This window comes from Mytilus californianus, unplaced genomic scaffold (assembly GCF_021869535.1).
Source record: "Mytilus californianus isolate M0D057914Y unplaced genomic scaffold, xbMytCali1.0.p SCAF_2, whole genome shotgun sequence".
Taxonomy (NCBI): domain Eukaryota; kingdom Metazoa; phylum Mollusca; class Bivalvia; order Mytilida; family Mytilidae; genus Mytilus; species Mytilus californianus.
In genome coordinates this window covers 85,927,241-85,936,066 of record NW_026262668.1, presented here as the reverse complement: position 1 = coordinate 85,936,066, position 8,826 = coordinate 85,927,241, and the positions used below count along the sequence as shown (strand labels likewise).

Sequence of the window (8,826 nt, the reverse complement as noted above, 5' to 3'; positions counted from 1 at the left end):
CAAAACCTTTTACAGAAATGCAATTATCCCCTTTGGGACTAGCAGAAAAGAAAATGCCTGGGACATATAGAATGATCCACCACTTATCTTTCCCTGAAGGATCATCAATCAATGACAACATACCACAAGACAAATGCAGTGTACAGTATGCTTCCATTCAAGATGCAATAGAACTGATTAAGTCTGTAGGAAGAAAAAGTTTTTGTGCAAAAACCGACATATCCAGTGCATTTCGAATTATAAACATAAAAGAATCACAATACAAACTATTTGGCTTCATGTGGGAGGGGAAATACTATTACGATAAAAATCTGCAAATGGGTTGTAGTTCTAGTTGTCAAATTTTTGAAAATTTTAGCACAGCCATTGAATGGATCGCAAAAAATAAAATACTTATTCCAAACATAGTGCATATTTTAGATGATTTTATGATAGTAGACAAAACGGAAGATGGGTGTAAGAAAAAATTAGAACGTTTCCTTGCAATTTGTAAAGATATGGGTATACCAATTTCTAAGGAAAAAACATTCCAGCCATCCCAGGTTATGAGTTTTGTTGGTTACGAAATAGACACTAGGTTGATGGAAGTTAGACTTCCAATTGATAAGCTTGATAAATGTCACAACCTTTTAACCGTAGTGTTACAAAAAGAAAAAATTACATTGAGGGAACTTCAATCTATCATTGGTACTCTCAACTTTGCTTGTGCAGTTGTCATCCCAGGAAGGGCATTTCTGAGAAGACTAATAGACTAAACAATTGGGGTCAAAAAATCCTTTCATAGAATACGAATGACAAAATCAGTTAAGCAAGATCTAAATACATGGCAAAATTTTTTAAAGAATTTTAATGGGAAGTCATTGATTTTATCAGACCGTTGGTTAACATCTGATCAGCTACATTTGTTTACAGATGCCTCTGGTACATACGGTTATGGTGCTTTGTTTGGTTCACAGTGGTTCTTAGGCAAATGGGACACAAAATGGCAAAAACAAAATATTGCCTTTTTAGAGCTATATCCCATAGTCTTGGCAGTTGAAATATGGGGCCACCGATTTGAAAACCAGTGCATATATTTTCATACAGACAATATAGCTTTAGTGTCTGTAATTAATAAACAAACATCTAAAGATGCGTTAATTATGTTCCTAATAAGGAGACTAGTTCTACACTGCTTGAGAAACAATGTGAACTTTAAGGCAAAACACATATATGGTTCAAAAAATGTTTTGGCAGATGCACTTTCTCGTCAACAGGTACAGAAATTTCATCGGTTAGCACCATGGGCAGACACTGTTCCCAAACCAGTTCCCAATCTACCAGATTTGCCAAGCTACAGAAACCCTTAAATAAAATTTTTAACAACATCTTATCTGAATCCTCACAAAAAACTTATAGAAGAGCAATTATCCACTATAAGAGTTTTGCTGAAGAATATGGCATTAGATTTCAGTTACCACTTACTAGTTCAGATCTCATACTATTTATAGCACATTTGAAATACAAAGATCTTGCATCAAGTTCTATCTCAACATACATTTCAGCAATTGGTTTTACACACAAAATTAATAATTGGCCTGATCCAACTGATTCATTCATTATTGATAAGGTACTGAAATCAGTGCATAAGGGAAGAAATCAAGATATGAGACTTCCAATTACTAGTACAATTTTGAATCAATTAATAGATGCATTAAAACAGACAATATCTAATAGATATGATCAAATTCTATTCAAAGCAATGTTCACCCTAGCATACCATGCTCTTTTAAGAATTGGTGAGATGACAGTCAACAACAAAAATTACAATCATGTTATTAGTTTAAGTCAAACTGTTGTGTTACACGAAAAATTAAGTATCAGTTTCATGGACTTCAAACATTCAAATGGAAAACAATTCCATTTAGAAATAGCTAAGAAAAAAATAACTATATTTGTGCAGTAACGGCACTTACTAGTTACTTAACTTTGAGAACAAACACAACGGGTCCACTATTCCTCAACTCCAGTGGAGAAGCTGTTTCTAGACAATTATTCCAACATGCTCTGAATGGTGCTTTGAACTTTTGTGGGCTCAGCAGAGCATATTACAAACCTCATAGTTTCAGGATAGGCTTTGCTACCGACGCAAGTGCAAAAGGATTGTCCACAGAAACCATAAGAAATTTAGGTAGATGGAAATCCGATGCATTCAAATTATATATTAGACAATCAGGTCAAATTTCTAACCTTTAGTCATGTTTATCTGTCTCACAACTGATCATGTAATGACGTAATTTGTGAATGAATTACTGCCGTTTATTATTTTATATTTTGTACAGGGCTTGTGGGTCACAGCTCATTACATATCACAAACAGAATAACAGTTCATATAATATGGAAACGGTGGACAATTGGGAAAGGTGAATTATGACGCTTATTTAAGCTGATACAAGGACAACCTAAAACCAGGAATTCATCCGTTTACCATTGAAATGACCAAATTTTACTGAGAAGTAATTGACAGAAAACAGCTTGCCAGGACTGGAATCTTAAAATCTCCCATTTACATGTAGTAATATTTATCAGTAAACTTATAACAATATTTAAGGAAATACAGTTATCTGAAAGGGAAAATAGGTATTAATACAATTATTGAATGCATGTTTTTGCTGTAACAAACTTGGTCTGTTATTGCATCAAGTAAAAATATTTGTTTGACACAATGTCTGTAAATTGTGTCTTCTTAGTATATTTTGGTTTGTATCAAGTAGATACATGGTTAGGACACAATGTCTGTAAATTGTGTCTTTTTAGTATATTTTGGTTTGTATCAAGTAGATACATTGATAGGACACAATGTCTGTAAATTGTGTCTTTTTATTATATTTTAGTTTGTATCAAGTAGATACATTGATAGGACACAATGTCTGTAAATTGTGTCTTCTTAGTATATTTTGGTTTGTATCAAGTAGATACATTGATAGGACACAATGTCTGTAAATTGTGTCTTTTTAGTATATTTTGGTTTGTATCAAGTAGATACATTGATAGGACACAATGTCTGTAAATTGTGTCTTTTAGTATATTTTAGTTTGTATCAAGTAGATACATTGATAGGACACAATGTCTGTAAATTGTGTCTTTTTAGTATATTTTAGTTTGTATCAAGTAGATACATTGATAGGACACAATGTCTGTAAATTGTGTCTTTTTAGTATATTTGGTTGGTATCAAGTAGACACATGGTTAGGACACAATGTCTGTAAATTGTGTCTCTTTAGTTTATGATTGGTTGTATAAAGTAGATACGTAGGTAGGACACAATGTCTGTAAATTGTGTCTTTTAGGATAAAGGACATTCGTGGGACTCAATGTCTGTATATTGTGTATTTTTAGTATATACATTTGTTGCATAATTTTTTACTTGTTTATAAACAGTACATAGAATCGTAAGTTTTATCATTTGCATAAGTAGGATGATGGGTGATGCAGGTTTACTTTAGGGCAGCGTTTTCAGCTCCATAAGAGCTTCATACGTCATGGCGGTATCTGCTCCCAAAAGTTGAGATGTTACACTATTATTAACAAATTTATAGTCAAGGGGAGATAACTCTAAATTGATTGACTTTTCAAAAATTTCAATTTTAATAATTGATGACATTTGTCTTTTCACTTATTACATAATATGCTTATTGGTTCAGATTGTAATGAAAGTATTGTATATTTAAATTCACAATTGGTACTTATAATTGTAGTGTATGCAAATTTTATACATGTATCTTTTGATATGATTGATTTTGAAACATAAACTGTCACATCTGTGGCCTGCATCATCATAACATGTGTTAGTTTTTATTTTGACTTTAGCGGACCATAAATACACTTATGTGCAGCATAAGTGACTTTATGGTACAATGAAAGATTGTAACTTTTAATTGTATTAAGTCTTTTGATATCATGTTTTGTAAATGTTAGAAATATTAGAAATATGTAGAAAATAGTTTTGTACAGTACATAGGTGTTTATCTGACTTGAAACTCTTAGGAATTTTGTAATTGATATGGGGGCGCTACTTCAAGCACATGTTTTAATATGCAGCCTCTTTTTCAAATAGCTGCTGAAGGAAGAACACGTACAGAAATTTGGTGACACTCAATTTCATAAAATATTTTAATCCCCTCCTCCTTCCCCTACTTCCACCTTGAAAAGAGTTTCTTTCATTGTTAAAAGGTGACGAAAAGAGGCGGTATCTGCTCCCAAAAGTTGAGATGTTACACTATTATTAACAAATTTATAGTCAAGGGGAGATAACTCTAAATTGATTGACTTTTCAAAAATTTCAATTTTAATAATTGATGACATTTGTCTTTTCACTTATTACATAATATGCTTATTGGTTCAGATTGTAATGAAAGTATTGTATATTTAAATTCACAATTGGTACTTATAATTGTAGTGTATGCAAATTTTATACATGTATCTTTTGATATGATTGATTTTGAAACATAAACTGTCACATCTGTGGCCTGCATCATCATAACATGTGTTAGTTTTTATTTTGACTTTAGCGGACCATAAATGAATAATTATTAAATTTTAATCATGCAAATGACATATTTCTTGGCACCATGAAGCCATTTAAGTGCCAAACCACTTTGACATTTTGTTATCATAACAATTATTTGATCATCATTGATATTTATTGAATAAATTTTAATAACAAAGTTGCTTCATATATTATAGTTCAAGAAAAAATCAAAAAATTATTTTTAAAATTAGTGTTTTCTTGTTCAGAGAAAAATAATCTCAAAACTGAATTGTGACTTTTTGTCCTGTGACTTTTAGTCCATGACATTTTGTTCGTGACTTTTTGTCCTGTGACTTTCTGTCCTACATTCTCTTGAGCTATCTCAATTATATATTGATCTTATAAAATGCCAGGCTGTTTGGTACTTTGGTTTATTGCTGTAAAATTTAAGGATTTAAGTGATAGATAATTAAATAAGCTATAATTTTCAGTTCAGACTGAATTCAGATAGTCACCTTTAAATTTGTTTATTACTTTTTCAAATTAACTTGGATTTTCATAAGACTATAAAGCTATCTCTGTTGTATATTGATCTTACTGAATCACAGGTTGTTATGTTGTTTGGCATATTGCTGTCAAATTTAAGGATTTAATTAATCAAGGTAAAAAAGCTAAAACTTTCAGTTTTCGGACTAAATTAAGATAGTCAACTTTAAATTTTTTTAACTATTTCAAAGCAACTTGGATTTTCATCAAAATCTACACCTATCTCCTTGTATATTTATCTTACAAAATACAAGGTTATTTGGTAGTTTGGTTTATTGTTGTCAAATTTAAATATTTAAATTATAGGTACAGTAAAAATTTATTTCAATCAAATTTAAATATTTTTTGTCAAAATTAATGACATGGCATACAAGAAGCACTTTAATAAGGTTTGATTACATCAGTGCATGTGTGTTTAACAGGAAAAAAGAAAGCCCTATTTTTCTTAAACTCGTGTATTACTTATCTAGTGAATTCAAAAGGCCTTGGGATTTAAGTTAATTAGGATGTTGCACTTTTGAATGACTGTATTTAAAATTTAAGGTTACAATGTACTAGATAAAGTTACATGGGCGCAGCCATTCGTGAAGGGAACATGACATAGAAATGAAAAACGCTGGCTGTCTGTGATTGGTTGTTATATCATTTATATATTTTTCTCCTGGAAAGCGTTATGAATAAAGTTTCATGCAAGCACAAATTTGTCCTCAAATTTAAATGATTATGGGCCGGAAATGCTTTTTTATTTTGATCAAAATTGCGGAAAATTTTCTGCTAAATCGTAAGGTATGATAAAAAAACCCAAAAATTCACCAAGAAAAACCATGGGACCATATATATTTAAGTGCGGTAAAATCACAAATAGATCTCGCGCTCAAATTAGACAATAGCAGTTTTTCCATAAATAGTTTATTAAAAACGCCATTTAAGGAGATAATTGCAAAAAATCTCATTGCCGGCAATGGGGCAAACATTTAGTACTTTATATTCTTAATACTCTCTGACCAGGTGTGATCTTTTTACTGAGTTTGCCACGAGCAGGAGATATTACTTTATACTTCACCACTAATCAGAAGAATAATTTTATCAATTTCTTTAATTTTTTATCCCTTTTTGATATATATATTATATATACTATATCCCAAATTATAATAATAGATATGTTCCTAATATAAGGTTAAACAATTTCAGTGATTTTGTTGGCTGTTGTTACCTCATTAAAAAGATAATTATATAACTATTGTATTTAACCATAAAACCTATGTAGTTTTTTTTTTTAGGAATTTAGGAAAATTAAGTTTAAAAAAAACACATGCCAAACAAGAAGCACCTTAATAAAGTTTAATTACCCTCAGTAAAGGTGTGGTTTTTAGGTAAAAAAAAATCTTTTTTTTCAACAAAACTCTAAAACTTTAAAAATTAATATACAGTGTAATAAAAGTATGATATAAGATCATTTGATTTAACTATCTCTATTTGATAAATCTGAAAATCATGTAAGGATGTTAAAATCTGTTTTTATATATATCTTTAATTTATTTTGACTGTAGTCATGTCAGTTAAAAAGAAATTTATTTTAACAGTTTAGATTTTTAGTTTGCACTGAATTCTGATAATCACCTTTAAATTTTTTTATAACTTTTTTAAATCAGCTTGAATTTTCATCAAACTTTTCAGCTATCTTTATTATATATTTATCTTACAAAATGCCAGGTTGTTTTGTATTTTGGTGTATTGCTGTCAAATTTATGGACTGAGTTAATAGGTATAAAAAAGCTAAAATTTTCAGTTTTGACTAAATTCAGATAGATACCTATAATTTAAATATTTTGATTCAGTAAGATCAATGTATAATTGAGATAGCTGTAGAGTTTTATGAAAATCCAAGTTCATTTGAAAAAGTTATAGAAATAATTAAAGATGACTATCTACATTTAATCAAAACATAAAATTCTTGCTTTTACCTATTAATTAAATTCTTTAATTTCATAGCAATGAACAAAACTACCAAATAACCTGGAATTTTGTAAGATCAATATTTAATTTAGTTAGATGGGGTGATTCAGATCATTCAAGACTAAATTTGAATTTCGAGACAGGTCGAGACAGATCGAGATTGGTCAAGACTGAGTCTAGACTGGTCGAGACAGGTCGAGACTGGTCAAGCCTTGGTCGAGACCATTTCAGACTACACCAAGATCATCAAGTACTGAATCAGACTTATTAAGTAAAGTCGAGACCAAAGTTGAGTACAGTTAAGTACTATCAAGATAATGTCGAGTCTAGTCGAGTAAAATATGTGCTCGACTTTACTGGTCGAGCACAAAATATGATCTTTTCAGACTCTGAGCAGTTTGTAGTGCAATTAACTGTACTTAATTGTACTCGACTTTGGTCTCGACTTTACTTAATAAGTCTGATTCAGTACGTGATGGTGTTGGTGTAGTCTGAAATGGTCTCGACCAAGGCTTGGCAAGTCTCTACCTGTCTCGACCAGTCTAGACTCAGTCTTGACCTGTCTCGAAATTCAAATTTAGTCTTGACTGGTCTGAATCAGCCCATCTAACTAAATTAAATATTGATCTTACAAAATTCCAGGTTATTTGGTACTTTGGTTCATTGCTGTGAAATTAAAGAATTTAGTTAATAGGTAAAAGCAAGAATTTTATGTTTTGATTAAATTCAGATAGTCATCTTTAATTATTTCTATAACTTTTTCAAATGAACTTTGATCTTCATAAACCTCTACAGCTATCTCAATTATACATTGATCTTACTGAATTCCAGGTTGTTATGCTGTTTGGCATATTGCTGTCAAATTTAAGGATTTAATTAATCAAGGCAAAAAAGCTAAAATTTTCAGTTCAGACTTAATTCAGATAGTCATCTTTAATTTTTTTTTAAACTATTTCAAAGCAACTTGGATTTTCATCAAAATCTACAACTATCTCCATTATATATTTATCTTACAAAATACCAGGTTATTTGGTAATTTGGTTCGATACTGGTCGAGACAGGTCGAGACTGGTCAAGCCTTGGTCGAGACCTTTTCAGACTACACCAAGATGGTCAAGTACTGAATCAGACTTATAAAATAAAGTCGAGACTAAAGTCGAGTACAGTTAAGTACTGTCGAGATAATGTCGAGTCTAGTCGAGTAAAATCTGTGCTCGACTTTACTGGTCGAGCACAAAATATGATCTTTTCAGACTCTGAGCAGTTTGTAGTGTAAACAATATATAGGTGCAATTACGACAGTGGGTTTAAATGTTAAAAAGAAATCGACTTTAATTTAATTAAAATGTATCAAACTTAGTATACACTGGACACTTAAAATTTGACTTATAGTAAATTTCAACATCAAAATGCAATTTCCTTTTATCATACATTTTGTTGCTATTTTATCAGAGGAAAAACTTAGTTGAACTGTATAGAACAATTAGTTTATGTTACGTATACAACATCTAATTAGCTATAAGGTGCAAAACATTTTTCCGCTGGATGATGAGCAAGATTTTTATTCTGACACTTGTTTTCGCTACTGGTAATAGTTTAGTAGCCGGTAAAGCCTTTACATATTCACACGACTAGCAAAATAGTGACCAAAACATTTGAATGTGAATATTAATTTATTAATATGCGTAAAAGAAGAAAGGGAGGTAATTATTCTAACTGTTAAGAAGAAGTTATTTTGAATGTTTGTCAATCGGATATTTTAAAAGTGATAACTATAAGGATCTGTAAGCAACATATTGCACGCCTACTGGTAC

At 30.7% G+C, this 8,826-nt stretch overlaps 1 long non-coding RNA gene across 1 annotated transcript; it reads left to right on the top strand.

Moving 5' to 3' along the window:
* Window positions 1-1,936: 1,936 nt before the first annotated feature.
* Window positions 1,937-4,522, top strand: LOC127730356 (uncharacterized). The gene is made up of 2 exons (XR_007995057.1): window positions 1,937-3,006; window positions 3,074-4,522. It is a non-coding gene; the product is annotated as an uncharacterized LOC127730356 (long non-coding RNA).
* Window positions 4,523-8,826: the final 4,304 nt, after the last annotated feature.